This window comes from Chelonia mydas, chromosome 6 (genome assembly GCF_015237465.2).
Source record: "Chelonia mydas isolate rCheMyd1 chromosome 6, rCheMyd1.pri.v2, whole genome shotgun sequence".
Taxonomy (NCBI): domain Eukaryota; kingdom Metazoa; phylum Chordata; order Testudines; family Cheloniidae; genus Chelonia; species Chelonia mydas.
Window position 1 is genome coordinate 89,558,920 of NC_051246.2, and position 19,716 is coordinate 89,578,635.

Genomic DNA, 19,716 nt, shown 5'->3' on the forward strand with positions numbered 1-19,716 from the left:
CATATTATAATACACACTACGGATTATCATTCAGACAACCTCCAGTTTAGTCATGATAATGATTGCAAATCCAGTACATTTCATGAATTTTAGCACAAATAATAATTCATGCAAAAATCTGTACCAGAAGTGTGTTATTGCTCAATTATCATTTGTTAGTCTTCTGCAAAAAAAAAAAAAAAAAAAAAGTTTCAGAGAACAGAAACAATACCATGCAACTTGGATGACCAATAACATATTATGAATAACAACAACCCACAGGCTGGAATTCATTCACAAATTAAATTGGCAAATATTTAAAACTACATAAATAAAAATAAAGATCACATTTTGAATGAGTATCAAACAGGAAAAAAGCTAAAATTCATTAGTTTTTTCACTAATCCATTAGTTAATGGATAATTAGTCTAACTATACCCCTAAATTCAGAAATAGTCTACATTTGGCAGTATTTTAAGGAACATTAACTTTTCTACTGTATGAAGGGTTAATGAGAGAGACAAGAGTAGTTGAGGTATTACAGATTAGTGTCTACAGCTCAAACCACCATCAAAATCAACACAGATTGGCATCCTGTTGAATAGTTAGGCCAAAAAACCAAGAATCGAATGGAGGAGTGGGAATGAATTTTCTTCTGACCACTTAGAGGTGATGCATGGGACCCATCTTTAATTATTCTCTTTTTTTAAAAAGTATCTTCCTTTTCTATACCTTGGCTTTATTTGTAAGAACTTTCTATACTATATTTTTATTTATATAGAGTGAGCTTGATGACAACTTCATTTCCTAAAGAACGTTGTGGAAACAGCTTTATATATAGCATCACTCATGCTGTGAAAGAGCGGTATGAATGGTTATCTTATTTCAGTGACTGGCTTGTAAAGACATAAATGCCCAATAGATTATTCAGTCATCGAGGCTATGCAATATCATGCAACTGTCCCAGATTTTTTAAAGCAAAATTTCTCCTCTCTCCTTTGCAACTTCAATATTTTATTTGACGTGTTCTTGAGCTGTAAATAAAGCATGTCAGGCTGTAATATAGTAGCTTAGCTTCAGCACCGTATTATTATTTCCTCCAAGAGAGTCAAAGCCACCTTTTCCAGAGTGCCTAGATTTCTTTTAATCTGTACCACTTTCCTCAGTGTGCCATCTGAAGCACTCTGCATTTAACAGTTCCTCAGTGCTGTGATTTTTAAACCCTATTTTTAGCCCTGTGTATCATGCATGTGGCAAGATGGTCTAGTCTTGTGAAGTAGTCTTTCTAAAATTATAGGCTGCCGAAACAGTAGACTTCAAGCAAAAGTACACTTATTTGTTGCCATAAACATGCTAATTAAATGCGGTTTTGTTGGAGAAACAGATATGTACAAGCTCACTGGAAGGCAGAGCATAGATGTAAATATGTATGTCTCCGTAACAGAATTTGGGCCTAGTCCTACAGTCTAACTCATGCTGAGCACTGCTACTCATGTGCATAATTCCATTGAGTTCAATGTGAATACGGTTGGCAGAATGGGACCCTCTGTAAAACTTATGCTAATTCTAGTCTAGATCGTGGCTCAGATTTAAGGGGGATATTCTTCTCTCAGGGTATCAGGTTATTGGGTCCTTGCGCATAGGAGTAAGCATAGCTGCTTACTCCCACCTTGCAGCAAGTAGGCGAGGAGGGGCAGGGAATAACTGAAGATTTGGTTCCACTCCTTTCTTCCGGTCACTGACCAAAGCAGTTGCACCAGCAAAGCATGAGTAGTTGTTCGCTGCTGGTACAGCAGAACCAAGGAGAAAGCAGGAGACGAACTGTGACTTAGAGATGTATCTGAATCACAGTGCCTCCTGGTGATAATCCTGGGTTTATGCAGTGTATCCTCCAGCCTTTGCTCAGGTTGTGCCTAAAAAATCAAATCCAGGCTTCCGTGTTGGGTGACACCTATGAGCAGCCAGGAGAATCTTATTTCAATTCTCACGACTACGTGACTTCAGCAATGTATTGAGTCCAAAGCAATTACCTTTACTGATCCCTGCGTAGATTTAAAGCCAAAGGTTCCCACAGAAATGCTCCATAGGTGCTGGAATTAGGGGTACTGGGGGTGCTGCCGCACCCCATGGTTTGAAGTGCTTTACATTATATACAGGGTTTACAGTTTGGTTCAATGGCTCCCAACACCCCTACTATACAAAATTGTTCCAACATGCCTGGTATGCTCATAAGAACACTTCAGAAGCTAACTGTTCATTCAATCTGGTGGTCATACCATCACAATTAGTGAAGTGCCTCCACCCTGTAGACAATTTGTTGTAAATATGACCTGTATAATATTGCTGTCATGGCTTGAGCTAGGAATCTTTCAGTTCTTAAACTAACAGCTGAACAAGAAGAGCTGAAAGGAAGACTCTTTATGATCCAGACATTATGAGTAATAGTAAGTTTTTCCTCAGCTAGAAGCAGATCCTATTTACTATATAAATCCAAAATTAGTTTGAAAAAACCCATAAAGTGTATTTGATGTTTCCTTAAAACATTAGGTGTTAAAAGCCAAATAATTTCTGAGAAACATGCCAGCACCACAGCCAGACATTGCTATAGTACAGTGCTCTATCAAGTTGTACACTTCCTTTTATCTATTTGGGGAATACCTAATGTATCAGCCCTGGGTTTCATGGGATTAAAACTCAAAGGGGTTAGTGTAGCTTCAAAGTTTCAGCTTGAAACTGAAAGGTGCATCTGAGAGGTTAGTCATAAAAGTGTTCAGCAATTGAGATACAAGAATTCAGTCCAGTCCTGTAACCATGGTAACATTCCTTTCCTGACATTGCAACAGCAAATACAGGAATGTTCTGTTATGCTAATACCAGTGAGAAAAAAAAAAAAGAGTATTTTATTAGCATCAGTTTGTGAATCTTACTTATGTTAGTGAGCTGTTACTTATAGGATTAGCTGGATTGACTTCACTGGGATTATTCCCTTGAGTACGGAATTTATAATCTGGCTTTTAGCTCATTAAGTATGTTACACAACATTCACTTTTAAAAAAAATCAAAGTTTATAAATTGTTTTAAGATTAAAGTAGTATACATTAAACCTTAATTTCATATTGATCTCAATGGGTCTTAAACTTGTACTCAAAAGCCAAAAATTAAGTATTAATATTTCAGCTTAATTTCTCAATATTAATTTAGGACCAGATTTTGCCACTTTTACTCAGGATGAGTCTCATCCTACTATGCAAGAAATCCCATTGACTTTGGTGCTTATGTGGTTAGGAACTGTCATCAAGTGTGGCAGAATTAGACTCAGGATAGATTAAAACCTCATCTTTGCAAAAAATTATGCATACGCGTGACAGCCCACTGTGCATAAAATTAAGCATGTGAGTAAACCTTCGCAGAACTGGGGCCTAAATTGACAAAATTTAGTAACAAACTTTGCCATGTTTTTTCTCTTTTTAGGAAAAGTGCTCAATTTGTCTAGACAAATCTTCAGAAAAAAACTGGGCCTTTACATTTAAATATCTAAAGTATTCCCTTTAAAAAAAAAAAAAGACCCACAAAGAAAGCACTACAGGCTGGCTAAAACATATTGCTTAGTTAATATAAAGCAAAAGAGCACAGGTTAATGTACTATTCCAAATCTTCAAGCAGAGAATCTACTGTAGGGTTGTCCTCTAGTCCATTAAGACCTTTTTCACTAACGTTTTTCTAGTTCAATCTGTAGGGAAGTAAGAGAAAATGGTTTTAGTGAATTTATTTCCACCTGCAATCTTCCTGAGTTTGGCAGGAAAAAGGACTGGTAATTCCAAAGTAATAGATTCAAAGTCAGGGCTCCATCCAATGCCAATTGATGTCAATGGGATCAGGCACCTTTTTCCCTGCAATTTTGTGCAGCTGTGAAGAGAGAAAAGTTTTTCGTGAATGTGACAGGTTTGGCATTATTTTCCCCTTATCAATAGGAAATCCAAACATAATTATCAAGGTACAACATAAAATTCAATTAAAAGTTAAAGAAGATCTAGAACATGGAGTTGGTCCAGAATTTTCTGTTCAAATGTTTTTTGGATGGAAAATGCAGTTTCTATAAAACCAAACATTTTCCATGGGAAATGTATATTTTGTCTGAAATAATTGTTTTTCCCACTAGGGAAAATCAAAACAAAATATTTCATTTCATGTTGGGTTGAATCAAATTGAATTAAAACATTTCATTTCAGAACAGTCTGACATGAATCTGTGCCCACCGCAACTGCAATGGTGTCTCATGCCCCCATTCTTCTCCACGGGCCTGGCTCCCTGGCTGGACTACATCTCCCAGGATGCATAATGGTGGTTCACTAGAGGAAAGACTGCAGTGCATCATGGAAGGCCCATAGAGGAGAATGGGGAGCATGTGGTACTTGAATTACAGTTTCCACAAGGCATCACAGCAGCTCAGGCAGACTTATTTCAGTGTCAAATTGAGAAATAAACTCTTGAGTTGGTTCAAGAAACTGAAATGAAACATTTGATTCAGGAATGTTGAACTGTTTTCTTCTGATTGAAAAAGTAAAAATGACAAGGTTTTCCTGACTTTTCCATTACACAAAAATATTTGATATTTTGACTTTGTCCTGATTCAAGAGGAAAGCATCTATCAAAATTTCCCCCCCCGTGATGGAAATTCCTATTATCTACCAGCTCAACTAGAAAATAAGTGAAAAAAATTAGTAATCTGAATTTCACAAAAATTATTAACATGAAAACAAATAGAAATCTTCTGATATAGACCTATAGTTAAAATATTAGAAGATTTAATATGATATTCAATAATTTCTGATTCCCTGGGGTGTAGAGCATTATCTTTTAACATGCCTACCAGATTCTTAGGACCATCAAATGTAATTTGCAGTTTGTTAGTTTTCTCTCATAGCTGTGTGACATTTTCTTCCAAAAGACGTTTTCAGGACCACCAGATCCAATTTGGAGACAAAGATCAAAGCCTGAACAGATTCTAATGCCTGAACAGCTGATAAGATTAAACCAAATAATATATTAGAATAAGACAGGCTAGAAAGAACAGCAAGCAACTTGTCTGCACTATGAACAGCTTCCAAGTCAGCAGTAGTTAAAAAAGATTGCAGTGGGTTGGGAAAAGAAGGGAATTTTTTATTTCTCCGCATCAACTGTAGTTCCCAATCACATAATTTCTTAAAATAAAATAAAAATCTTTACCCTGTTCTTTTCCCTTCTCAAACCACCAGCTGGAAAGTATTTCTATACAGTAAAGGGAGAATATGGGTATGTGTGGTAGAGGAAAGATTTCTTAACAATGCTTCCTGGGGTGCAGATTCTGTCTCTCAGTATGGTCACTAAATGGTCTTCTCTTCCGCTTGTCAGCTTGATGGCTTTGTTTACCTTATATGTAAATGTATCATCATTTTCCTCTGACTGTAAATCAAGCTGGTCAGACAGGTAAATATACATTCCTTTGTCTAAGGTGGGCTGGGTTTATGCACTGCCTCCCAAACACAACACACACATACACTTTTTACACAACCCATGCATACATCATAATTTAAATTACATGGCACCTTTCAGATACATATTATGACAACAGTGTGTTGAGGGGTAATGAGTGTGTCAGGCCTGATATGAGTTACAGTACCTTGGACCCTTTGCCAGTTGTCACTGAGGTACTCTCAGGATCACAGAGGCCTTCCTTTCATAGTATAGATGAGCAAAGGGGTGACAACTCCAAAGATGTTTGGTGAATGAGAGGCATTTAAGCTTCTACTGTCATAACTTCAACAAGGCAACAGTGAGCCCAAATACCAGCATTAGCTGCCACAGCAACAAACCGGGAAATATCTGTATTATTTGTTATGAATGCGATACGCGCCTCTGTGCATTTGTTTATGATGGGTTATTTGCTATAGAGTTAGTTCAAAATGGTTGATAAAGAATCCCATGAAGAAAAGTAAAACAATGGCCTAGATAAGGAATATCCCAACAAACATTGAGACATGACAACTAGGTTTATATCTATGAAGAGGTAAGTCCACAGCTGTTTTGCCGAGGCTGAGAAGAGAAAAATCCAAAGGGAACACAAAGCTATTACAGGACCCAGACGCCAAGAAAAGGGAGGGGGCTGAGTGAATGTCTGGTCAAAGCTGACAGGCTGGTGAAGAAACATACAGTGAGAGCACGCTGAAAGCAGAGTAAGTCTGTTTCTCCAAGTCAGAGATGGGGGGTACCTGGTAGGGCGGCCACTTCCACAGATCTTCCCAGGATTGTCCCTTTTTTGAGGTAGCTGTCTCGGGAAATCTGCAAGGGTGGTCAGTACACACTGCCAGCTGTCCAGTTTTATGGGCTCAGGATTAGGGTGAGCAGATAGCAAATGTGAAAAATCAGGACACTGTTACAGTGTCTACCTTTTGCTCTATGTGCTTTGTACCTTTGGGGGACTGACTGCATAAATAATGCTTTTTGTTTTGAAGATGCTGTTTTTGAGGCACTTTAATCAACTTGCTGGCCATAAGTCCCTGGAGTGAAAGGGCTTACAGGTGCCAGTCGCAGTTGGGCCCATCACAATAACACAATTTAGAAACAGGGCGAGTGACGCCCAGAGACCTGGCCGCAGGGTGGTGGAATCAAGCACAGTCCCACTCAGTGTGAGGGGTAGGAAGCCAGACCTGCCATATAGGGGGTACATTTAAGAGAGATTAACAGTGGTCTAAGGTGCATTTCACTCAGTAACTGTGACACTTGCTATGATGGAGCAGAAAGTTTTAAACAAAGGAGTAACAGATCAAAACAATAACAGCAGTCCCTGGACCTGAGCAACAGCTAATGACAACATTAGAGAAGAACAAGTAGTACCCCCACCCCCCAGTCTTTTAGATGTCACTTCCAATTAATAGAAATAGATAAGAATCCATAGGCCAGTAGCGCCCTCTTCCCTGGTCACAGTCACTTCAAATAGCCCAGGCCTCAGTGTGGGCGGCAGCAGCAGCACTTTCAGTAGTAGCAGTGGGTTTTTTATACTCTTCCCCTGCTTTCTGCAGCTCCTCTTTCCCCTACCTATTGACTGCCTGCCCACTTGCCTGAGAAAGTGTAACATACTACAGCACTGAACAGAATGCAGTCAGGTTCATTCCAAAGCTGTATTTCAGAGACAGCGTTCAAGGTGTAATTTCTTACAAATATATTTAATCTATTGCTGACCATTTCTTTCTATTTCATGAAGAGAAGAGGCATCAAAAACTTATTTGCCTAGAGCCATAGGACACAAAAGCACAGTTCTTTCAGCACATACCAGCAGAAGCCATTTAAGAGTCAGCATATGCTAGCTCTTAGTATTGAAAGTATCTGGTAACTGTGATAAGTGCAATACATGGAATCTAAGGGATTTGCCAGGTGTTAAAATCTGACATTTAAGTGGTGACCATCATATTTCAAGATTTAATTCTGTTTTCTTCATTTAGTCCTACTAGATTTTAAGAGACTTCCCCTGCTTTCCTTTATTAATTACTCTAAAGACAAACTCCCCCAGCGAGTTTAAAGTTTCTTTCTACAAGCTACTACTTAAAAACTTTAAAAGGTGCTTCAACTAATGTCATCCCTGTTGCTTTTGCTTCATTGATCAAATCACTCTGCTATTCAGAAACTATTAAAATGTTTATCTGTAAAGTTCACTCAGGGACAGCGACATACAAAAGCAGCAAATGTGTATATCGTCTATAGGCATCCAAACATTAAAGACCTTACAGGAACACACCACTCTGTACAAGATGTTCTTTCCACAAATGTTTTTATAAAGCAGCTGTGACAGAATATCTCTGTGCCCACACCCTACATGCTCCTGTAATAATCTTTGCAACCTATGCCTTTTGAGGGACCATTTGAAAACTTGCTGATCAATATTGCTCTGATAAAATAAGCGTGACAACATTGTATGTGAAGTTATAAAATTTCCCTGTATGATGTTAACAACACATGTTCCAAACCACAAAAGAAGTTGGCAAAGAGGAATGTGTGCTCTACTTAATTTGCATTTAAGCAGTAAACAGAGTCATCAAGCAGGAAGAGTAGACAAAGAAACCTCAAAACAGGTGAGGAAAAGCCTCAGGGAACATCCTCCTCCATGGACTTTTGTCTCCAAAATCTCAGCTGAAAATGTTTTCCCAGAGGGGGACTGACACTATAAAAAAGAGGGACAAAGATCCCTCCCCTCTCTCTCTCTCTCTGTCCATCAATTCACTTTACAAGAAGAGAGAAAGGAAGCAGCTATTGAATTGGAAAAGGGGTCCTCAGCTAAGAAGTTTGGTCAGTAAGACTGCTGAGAGCATGTGATGAAAAAACTTTACTTTGAATTTAACATAGTTTGTTAAGTTAGGCACCAGTTGCATTTTATTATTTTTCTTGTATCCATTTCTGACTTTTATACCTCATTACTTTTATTCACTTAAAATCTCTATTTGTATCTGATAAACTTGTTTTATTGTTTTATCTAATCCAGTGTGTTTAAATTGAAGTGTTTGTGAAACTTCATTTGGAGTAACAAGTTGTGCGCATACTATTTCTCTTAAAGAAAGTGGACTTTTATAAATTTGTGTTGTCCAAGAGGGGGCTGGGCAATACAAGACATACATTTCTGGGGGGAAATCTAAGACTGGGGGTGTGTTGTGGTCACCCTGCAATATAACCCAGGCTGGTAAGAGCCAAGGTCTGGCTTGCTGCGGGGGATGGGGGGGGGAAGAGAGAGAGAGAGAGAGAGAGAGAGAGAGAAATGACTTGCATGCTGCAGGCTGTGTGTGAGCCGTCCAAACTGGAGGCTACTGCAGCAAAGCAAAGCAAAGGGCATGCCAGGTGAGAGGACAGGGGTGACAGATACTCATTAGTCTTGATTGTACCGTGGATATGTCATAGCAGCTCATTCTACTCTCTCTCTCTCTCTGGTGAGAAAACATTAAAGAAGCTTTATACCAGACAATTTTCAACAGTGGCACGAAAATGACTAACCTGATCTTTCAACCTCAGATACAGTGAAAGCATCTGATGGTTTCCAGTGCCAGAACTCCCTCATTTTGAAGAGTCTGCTGTGACAGACTGACATCATCCTGTAATATACTGAACAAACCTTATGGAATTAAGAGAAGCTTTACCGAGGTAAGTTCAACTTGATTGAATTAGGGTTAATACCTTTGGGGTATGTTGTACGAAAAATGCAAGTGTGTATGTGTTATTGTAGAATTGTACGTACCTTCTCTAGGAGGGAGGGGGGATGCTAATGAACATCCACAGCTATCAGACTTTGAAGCCTTCCTGGGGAAGATATGCATATATTAGTTCAAACTGGATTCTCCAAAGACCCACAGACAAAGAAAGGACTTTTGGATAAAAAGCCAAAGTTTAGGCTGGCTCAAGGTCTTCTTCCTGATCCAACAAATGGACAGGACCCCTTGTCCACATAAGGCCCCAATCGTTAGAGAAGTATTGGAAGAACTTGGCCTACTGAGGCCTCATAAGGCTGCACTTGTTCCGAGCTGCAACTCTGATGCACTTGTGATCACAAAGAAACCCCTAGGGAGGGGTGATACCTGGTAAACTTATTAGCATGCGTGTAGGTTCTTTTATTGTTTTTTAAAGTTTTCTCTGTTATGCTTTTTACCTTAAGAATAAAGTAGGCTTGCTTAGAAAGAATTGTATGGTAACTTATATCTCTAGCAATTACACTGCTATGTGTCTCTGACGAGAAAGCAAGCAGGTCTGTTTAGGAAGACTGACTGTGCTAGGAATTATACAGCGAAGGCAGGAGACTGTCCAGCCAGGAAATACCCCAGTCAGAAGGGAGACACACATCTCTCCACCCAAGAGGGGCCACAGCTGGGGAGCTGGCAGCCTGAGGGTTGGGTGCCCTGAACCAGAAGAGAAATACAGGTGCAGTTGTCCTGAACTGTGACACATAGCTGGAACAGGCTTAGTCTTTCCCTAGCTTAAATAAGCTTAGCTTTGATACATGTTCCTTTCTAACATTGCAGGGTTCATTCTATAATTTGTTTTAAAATTCTCTGCTAACCAGAATTATTGTGTTATAGCAGAGGAATAATACAAATACCATAGTTCCAAGAAAGCCTTTAAAATCCATTTAGCAGGGACAATGTACTGCCCAGGAGTATTTAATCCATTAGGGCTCAATCTTGTGACCAAAGACCATCAACTCCCATGAAAGTTGAGGAACATCACGCCTCAAAGTCTCAGGACATGAGTACACAATTAATTAACCTCTATGCCAAAGGAACCTTGAGGACCAAGCAGTGGGTGAACCTCAAAAGATTTCAAGCTTAGGTTGGAATAAACACACATTAATTGCAGTAATTGAATATAAAACCTATCACATTGGGTTGGTTATGTCAAATGCATCAAAGATGTAGACTTATGTTTTGGATCACAAGGTTTGGTACAGCATGTCAGGAAAAAACAATGAGCTACATATGAAAGATATTATTGAGTCAGATTTTTTTCGTGCATTTGTGTACACATTTGATTAACTAGAATCTCAATGGGTTATATTTTAATGTAATTTAGGCACAAAAAAGCTCACTCTTCTCATATTTAAAGAATGTTTCACAGCTCTATTGACATTCTCACAGAGTATAAGCAAGGTGTTTTCAGGACCCAAGACACTTGGAAGTATGGGGATTTTGAGAAATTTATCTTTCCCATTGCTTTTGCCTTCACCGTCTCCTTTTCTTTCTGCTCCTCTTTACTAGTATTTATATTTCAAAGTTTTGTATATATAGTGTATACAAAATTTTGTATATTGTGTATAGTTATTTTCAAATGCTTAGTGGTGGCTTCCTCAACTTCCCTCACATTGAAAGGATTGCAATGTAAACACAGCTGATGTTATTTCTTCTTTATATCTTATTCTTATGTATTTGTCATGTTAATGTCACAAAAAATGTTTTTTTTTTATTGCATTTTTTTACTGCACCAAAATGTGTTTTCAGCTCAAAGCTGTTTGTATTCCCTCCGAACCACTTTCTGCATTTGAACTGACTTCTTGGGAAGCCAAGTAGCGAGTTCTCAAAAGGAATCCCAACAAAACTTTATTCTAAGGGTAGGCAAATATTCAGGGACATTCTTGTTTAACAGCCTTGCCTAAGTTTCCTGGTTTATTTGTAAAAGAAGGAACACAGAATAACACAACTTTGCAAACCTGTATGTATGGATGTTGCTTCACTGTACCATAGAGCTTGACTTTGCAAGTTTTACTGACCATGAGTAGCACTTATTTATACTAGTCCCATTGATATCAATGAACTTACCAGACTCAGTATGTGCTACTCATGCAAAGGTTGCAGTATCTGACCCATGGAAAGTATGCAGGGGAGTCTCTTATCCTGTTCTAAGAAGCCATGTGACAAGAAGGGAACAACTATATGAAGGGATATTCGTTTGCTCATTCAGGTTTTCATCCCTAAGCTTGTCTTGAGCAATGACTGAAGTTGAGAGGTCACAACTCACATCACAGGATAATAATATGCCGGCCAAACAAGAAGTTGAGTTCTGACTTGCCATCCAATACAATGATCTGTGGTGCACTGTTAAGAAATAAATGAGAAAAGAAGCCTGGGCATGATAACTAGGGCTGGCCAAAAAACAGAAAATAATTCTGTTGCCATGAAATATTTCGAGGTTTTGACATGTGTTTTCATTTAGACATGGAAGAAAATGAGACCGTTCAACATTTTTCATGAAAAAAGGGGAGGAGTAGCAACCCACTGCCGAACAGTCAGTAGCCAGATGGTTACGGCACTCTGTTTGGATGTGGGACACCTCACGTTAAACTCCCTGTTGTGCCAAATTTGGATCTCTCACATACATATGGTTCGATCACTCACCTGGGTTATTGGCTATTCTGGGGGGTGTCATTCTCTCTCTCAAAATTCCATCCTGGACCTAAGAAACCTTTCCAATTAAAGTCTCAGTTAGACTCATATGCATCCATGAAAAGTTTCATTTTCGACAAACTTACATTTTGGAGGGTTAGTATCACCTTCCTTCCAGGCAAGCATCCTTCCATAAAACAAAACAAAGTCAACTGCACCTGCCAGATGCCAGAGAGAAACCTAGAATGCTGTCAGCAATTGGTTTTATACTGCGTGCCTTCAGGCCTATGATGAGATGGCTTGTTGGGATATATCTAAGAGGAGGCATAAAAGGGTTGCTTCAAACAAAAAAAAAACCTAGTATTATATAAAAGAAACTAACCAGTTACGCTATTCATTGTTCTGTTCATTACCGGAGGATGGTGGGGAGGATGTCCGCATGCACATACACATGCTTATGGCCGGAGTCCATAAAAGCTTGCTAAGAATTTGGATGAGCACAATTCACAGAGTGCCACCCCAAATATTTCTGTAGCCATATTTAAAGATTTAGATCCTACTTATGCAAAGTCCTAAGTGCCTTCTAACAGCGCTCAGTAACCCTAATCTCCCAGTCACTAACATGGAGTGTTGAGAGCAAGGAAAACACCCATATAAAGTGCTAGCCCCCTCAGGTATACACTGCACCAAGAGTTTGTAACTAGGGACATTTTTGCTTTATTAATGTTATCATGCAGCCTCCTGGTTTTCCTCAACTGTTAAGCCATAGCTGTCTGACAATTCCTTTCAGCATTGTAGCTTATTGGAGACATGCACTATAACATGCTGATCAAATAGGTGGCACTATCCCTCTTGTTACAAGAATCCTCACTGAAATTAAAAGATGGTGCAATGAAAAGAAAGAGAAAGTCATTTTTCCTTAAACTAAAGCATGTGTGGAACTCCCAACCACAAGGTATTACTGAGTCAATGACCTTAGAAGGATTCAATAAAGGATTAAACGTTTATACAAACAATAAAGTAGCTGCAGTTAAATGAAATAGGATACAAATTTATGAGGGTTATAAACCTTCATGTTTCATGACATAAACCTACCACTAATTGTCTGGGATCAGGAAAATGTTCCAAGTATATCTTAGCATATAAGTGTCCATTATGGAAGGTTTTTATACACATTCTTCTGAATCATCTCTCACTGAGCACAGTCTATTATGGAATTCCATTCTAGAGCAAAGCTATGTTCCTAACATTTACTAGCATAGTTCCTTTTCACCACAGATGGCCTTAATCCAGGATATATTTTAATACAATCCATAATACTATGAGATAAGGTCAAATGCCTCATACATTGAATGGCACACTGGATAGGAAGAAAAACTAGCAAGTCTGAAAAATACATTAAACAAAATGTGACTATTATAGAGTCTTACATGAAAATGCTGAAAGCTTTAAAATACCATTGTAATGACATTGTTTGAAATCCCAAAGCAAGCACTGTATTTAAGAAATTTTATCATTAAAATGAATGACTCATACATACAGGAATAGAAAATTCACTCTCTCAGAGAATTAAAGCAATTTGATCCAATATGGCAATAAATATGTGTCTAAAAGTTTCATCTCATCCACCCAGAGAATTTATTTTGCAATCTCCTCTTTTACAATATGCAAACAGTTTTATACGGAAAATGGTTTACTCGTCATTTATGTTATGGCTTCATAATGTTGAACCTCTGCACTATGATATACGGTCCCTGGAGCCAGACTAAGACCATTAACTTATTTCATACAAACCCCTAAACAGCCATTAGAGAAGTAAATTGTCACACACTGGAACATGGGCAGTCAGGCCTAGGAGTAAGAGGCCAGGAATGACACAGAGGGTCTGTCATAAATATAAAGGGAAGGGTAAACCCCTTTAAAAATCCCTCCAGGCCAGAGGAAAAATCTTCTCACCTGTAAAGGGTTAAGAAGCTAGGATAACCTCGCTGGCACCTGACCAAAATGATCAATGAGGAGACAAGATACTTTCAAAAGCTGGGGGGAGGGAAAAACAAAGGGTCTGTCTGTGTGATGCTTTTGCCAGGGACAGAACAGGAATGGAGTCTTAGAATTTAGTAAGTAATCTAGCTAGATATGCGTTAGATTATGATTTCTTTAAATGGCCAAGAAATTAAGCTGTGCTGAATAGAATGGATGTTCCTGTCTGGGTGTCTTTTTGTAACTTAAGGTTTTGCCTAGAGGGATTCTCTATGTTTTGAATCTAATTACCCTGTAAGGTATTTACCATCCTGATTTTACAGAGGTGATTCTTTTTATTGTTACTTCTCTTTTACTGTTTCTTCTATTAAAATTCTTCTTTTTTTTAATTGTTCTTAAGATCCAAGGGTTTGGGTCTGTGGTCAGCTATGCAAAATGATGAGGATTTTTACCAAACCTTCCCCAGGAAGTGGGGTGCAAGGGTTGGGAGGATTTTGGGGGGAAAGACGTTTCCAAACAATGCTTTCCTAATAAAATAAATCCAGATAAATGTTTGGTGGTGGCAGTGGAAGTCCAAGGGCAAAGGGTAAAATAGTTTGTACCTTGGGTAAGTTTTAACCTAACCTGGTAAAAGTAAGCTTAGGAGGTTTTCATGCAGGTCCCCACATCTGTACCCTAGAGTTCAGAGTGGGGGAGGAACCTTGACAGGGTCCAAAAAGAGAACTGAAGAGAGCCACAGCCAGGGTATGGAGTCAGGAACTAAACAGGAGAATAGGGCTGGAGTGGACTGGAGCAGGGCAGGAGTAAGGCAAGTACAGTAGTTGTCACAGCTGCAGGCACAACCATTGAGCAGCCAGCGACATGTCTGCTGCTGAGATTAAATACTGACTGGTAAACTCCTTGCAGCCAAGTGGGCAGGTCAGCCAAAGAGGCTGAGGCCTCAGGCCGGTTAATGAGCCCAGCTAGGCTCATTAGGAATTCAGGCCCATAGTTCCTGGACATGACCACTACTGGGGACAAGTGTTTTAGAAGTTGAATTCTGAGGATGAAAATTGCCCAGGCACATCTATAATAGTACGTGCAAATTGGCATTCATACACACAAGTACCTGCTTGTGTGTAACTGCTCAATTTGCATGCAAAGAACCATTTGTGAAGACTATTTTCATTTGCTGACCGCCATCTCTATTTTGATTCAAAGGCACCGCTGGCAAGGGATGGATTGAACTAGTGACCTAATGAGATATCCCAGCTTGCCATGAGCAATATTAATACATAGTTTCAGCCACTTCCATTTCTTTGGAAAGATACTCAATTTCTCTTTCCATTAGTTTGCTGTCTAGTGGGATATTTTTGAAAATGAAAACATTTTTCATATTCCATCTTTATGTAACCCCTCATAACAAATTCCTTACCTTTCCTTTTGTGGAAAGAGGGTAACCTGATGCTTCTATCTGAAACCTCACAGCAAAGAGATTAACCTTCCTCCCCCTCCCCCCCCGGCTCCAAAAAAAACAAAACAAAAAACAGAAAGAGACTGACTGCTTGCTGTGGTGATTAGAGGGTGGCTCAAACCCAGCAAGGGATAAGATGTTAGCAAAACCTTTCTTTATGGTTACAATATTAATTCCTGAACCACATTTAACTGTTTTGTACTCACGGGGTCTCAAGTTTGCTGGCTTATGGTAATTATAACAGCCATCATTAAAAATCTCTCAATTTTTATTAGAGATACAGAAAAAGAAGAAAAAGCAGTTAAGGCATTTGAGATGTAAGTAAGGCTGTCTTTTTAACAATATCCCTTATTTTTTTTCCATTGTATAGAGTCTTTTACAGGTCAGACCTCTGTTTGACAGCCTTATACATAGTCTTAATGGTCCTTTCTAGAAGGAAAAAACTAAAAGTTAATTTAGATGATCTTGAGCTCTTGCTGTTGAAGTCTGATCCTGCTTTCTTTAAAACAAAAGATGACAAAAGGCACACAAAAGGGAAGAGAAAAAAAATACAGCTTCTCTCTCTTGTGCACACTTTCCCTTGCAGCCTCACAAGCTCAGCACATGGTCTTATTGGCCACTTCAAGACCTGGAAAACATTTGCCAAAGTTGGGCCATTTGAGACGTTGTTTTTGGCTGCCTTTCTGGCCCATGGTGTAATTACAATGGGACAACTGAAACTGTGCCAGGACCTATGAGGTTATGGAGGCCCAACCAGTGGGGTTTCTAGAGGAGAGCTGGGCCCAGGGTTGAGAGTGAATCTACCCTGCACGCTCACTCCACATCAGCAGCTTGTGTTACCCACAGGGCTGGGCTCAGCTCCCTACTCTAGGCATTGTAACCTGAAGTGGGCCTAGGGCAGAAGATTGTCTTGAGTCGCCTCTGAGAGGTAGGCAGGAGCTAAAGGACAGGAAGGCTTGATTGAGGCTGGGGGCAAATTTCAGAATCAGGAAGGGGAGCCCTAATCCATTCTTGCATCAGGGCTCTCAGGGGTCTCGTTACACTACTATTGTGGTAACAGGCTCACAGCCTTGTTGAAAAAGGAGAAGTTGTCTTGGCCTACTAAGCCAGGCTCTTATTAGAAAGAAGGCAAAAAGAGAAAGATAGGACAGGGAAGAAATAAGGTGGGGAAGGGAAAGGAAAGGCAGAAGGTGATGACTGCAGGAATCCAAGTCTCACATTCCAGAGGGGTGTTCAGGATGCAGTCAAAACTGATGGAAATGGTGATGTCATCTGGCTTCCTTTCTCTGGCCCAGTCTGATCAGAATGTTTTTCAGGATCAGGACAATGAAGTTCCAGTAGTATCATGGTGGATCCCAGGGATAGAGAGGATGGTGGGCATGGCTGCCAGGAGGGCAAATCTTGGTCCTTCTAGTTCACGCATTCCATTGTTCTTTAGTGACCCTAGACCAGGGGTGGGCAAATTTTTTGGCCCAAGGGCCACATCTGGGTGGGGAAATTGCATGCAGGGCCATGAATGTAGGGCTGGAGCAGGGGGTTGGAGTGTGGGAGGGTGTGGGGGACGGGATGTGGTGTGTGGGAGGGGGCTCAGGGCAGGGGGTTGGGGACTCAGGGCAGGGGGGCAGGAAGGGTTCAGGCTGCAGCCAGGTGCCACTTACCTTGAGCAGTTTCCGGGTGGCAGCAGTATGTAGCAGGGCTAAGGCAGGCTCCCTGCCTGCCCTGACCCCGCACAGCTCCCAGAAGTGGCTGGCACCATGTCCCTGCAGCCTCTGGAGCCCTGCGGCCTCCACCGAAGCTCTCATTGGCCTCAGTTCCCCATTCCTAGCCAATGGGAGCTTCGGGGGGAGGTACCCACAGATGAGGGCAGTGTGCAGAGCCCTCTGCCCCCCTCCACCCTACCCCAAAGGGCCACAGGGAGGGGGCTGGCAATTCAGTGGGCCAGATCCAAAGCCCTGATGGGCCAACGATGTTCAAGAAGGGGGTAGCAACCTCTGCCTATTATAATTAGCCTATTACAATTAGTTCATTATAAACATCCCCTCCCATGTCTAGATTCTTTCAGCTCATTGTTATGCCAATGCATGACTTCAGCAGGAGTCTTGAAGACCCCTTTCTTTCTTACAAACTGGATTATTTAAACAAACGTGGAATCCAACTTTTGCTTACTTTTATAAACAATTTTATGCAACAAGCAGAGTTGGACGTCTATTACCTTGAACAACCCAGAGTACAAGTGTAGTACAGTGGCCTTTACTTCCTCCAGAACACTGCCACGTGGCTAGGGTTTCCTCTGTGGCCATCACAATGCTATTTCCCTTCCTCTAGGGCAGTGGTTCCCAAACTGGGGTTTGTGAACCCCTGGGGGTTCACGAAATGTTACAGGGGTTCTTGGGGAAAAAATTCCCAAAAGGTGGACAGAGCTGTCCCTAGGGACCCCAGGCAGCACAGGGCCAGCAGCCCAGAGCCCCTGGACTTCCAAGTGCTAAGCAGATCAAAGCAAGCACAGCTATCACACAGAGGAGATTTAAACTTCAAGACTCCTTCTAAGAAATGGAAAGGGAAGTGGATATTTTTTGCTGTTTTTAAAATTAAATAGGCAGCTAGTACTATTTTTTAAATTATTATGAAGAACAAGTTTAAGCTTTGTTGTAACGTGCGTTGTTTGCCTGGACTGCTCAAGACCTGAATGTTTGTATAGGAGGAACTCCTTGAGTTGGCTTCTTAAATACCTGCATGCTGTTTCACATCTGATACTCCTTGATGAAACATAGGAGCTTTGTCTTATAACAGGCTTATTCAAAGTGATACAAGCTACAAAAGTGAGATCTTGCAAGAGTGTTGCCTTTTTCATACTGCAATAAAAATACTGTAACGATAAATCATTAATAATAAATAGTGTGTAATCATGTCATAAAAATAAATTTTATATTTCCAAGATCACTGCTTTTATAATTTATACTCAGGTAAAGGAGAAAATCCCTGGAAATATTCATTTTTAGGAGGGGGCTCACAAGACTTGACATTTTAGTGAAATGGGTTCACAGGTTGTTAAAGTTTGGGAACCACTGATCTAGGGCCTTTTAAAAATTCACACACTCACCAGTAACTTTCTAAGTTCAGTCCTTTTATTCCCCCAGTTCTCCTCGCAGGCTGGCAACAGTCAGTCACAAAAATAGAACTCAAAAGTCCAAAACAGTTTTTCAATTCACCTACCCTTCTCTAACTCCCACACTGAGGCTGTATCCGGCTAGGGCTCAGCAGGAGCCAAACTTGCTCCTCCCACCAGCACCAGCGTCTCCTGAGCTTCCCTAGCTTACTGCCAGGCTTCCTGCCTGTATCAGCCTCTGCTACTTTCTCGACCATACCCTTCCCTGAAGCTTCCTGCTGCCTTTTATATTGGAAGCACCTGATTCCTGTCAGGTGGGGCTCATCTTGTAATCAGTAATGGCTTAGCCCCAGGCTCTGCAGCCCACAGGGGAGCCACCTGTTACAATATCCACCTCTGCAAAACAATGCCTCTTTTTATAAATTAAACCGCTTAGTATTGGTACAGATGTAGTTCATGAATTACAATCATGAAACAAAAAACTCAGTTGATTTTAAGCACGTAGAACAAAAAAGAAAAATGTAATTTTTGTAATGTACAAGTTTTATTTATAATTCCTAATTTTGAGATAACTGTTAGTCCTTTCAGTTGTTAACACAGCTATGAACCTAAAACTCACTGTATTCGGAGCTAAAAAAACGGCTGTTAGTTATATATTTGTACAAAGTTTATTAACACACCAGTTTATATTACTTTTTCAGCTATATTCCCAGAATGGGTAAGGACAAACAAAACCTTCCCCATCTTTTGGTGACTTGCACATTTACACAAAACATGAAAATTCTACACACAAGTTATTAAACTTGCTTACTTGGAAATTCAGATCTTTTCACCTTTTTACCCAAATGTCTTGCTTCTTTCCTGAAGCAGCAGCAAGGTGATGTTTCTGGGAACCATTTCACAAGCCAACCCCAAAAATCAGTAAAAATATGCAGGACGTTTTAGCCCCTGTGATGGAGTGGGAGTAGCCTAGGGAGTGCACTCTGTAAGCATCCACACGCATAGGCCAAACTGGGAGATAATTGATTAGGACTTGGTGATTAACCAGTTAACAAGGGGATTTAGCTAGTCAGCTAGGTACTGTTAAATGGGAGACAGGAAGAGAGAAAAGAAGGCTGAAAGGAAGGGTAGAGAACCTCAGTATCTCAAAGAGGGGAGACCTTTCTTCCCACATTCCCCTGTGCCTAAGGTGTAAGTTGAAGCTTGGAAAAAGCCTTATGGTGATTGGACATGAAACTGCATAAGATGTAAATACAGTACACTGAGGTAAGCCTATGTAAGAGGTGTGAGGACTGCTTGAAAAGAGAAAT

General features: G+C 40.2%; 1 long non-coding RNA gene across 5 annotated transcripts; it reads right to left on the bottom strand.

The window, feature by feature from the left end:
• Positions 1-1,576: 1,576 nt before the first annotated feature.
• Positions 1,577-18,663, bottom strand: LOC122466420. Of its 5 annotated transcripts, XR_006291876.1 has the most exons (6): positions 18,401-18,652; positions 11,503-11,579; positions 9,236-9,297; positions 8,995-9,102; positions 4,850-4,999; positions 1,577-3,885 (listed from the first exon to the last, which is right to left on the bottom strand). It is a non-coding gene; the product is annotated as an uncharacterized LOC122466420 (long non-coding RNA). The 5 variants fall into 5 exon arrangements; XR_006291877.1 differs by lacking the exon at positions 11,503-11,579 and having other exon boundaries at positions 8,995-9,112; positions 18,401-18,663; XR_006291875.1 differs by lacking the exon at positions 11,503-11,579.
• Between the last annotated feature and the right edge of the window lie 1,053 nt (positions 18,664-19,716).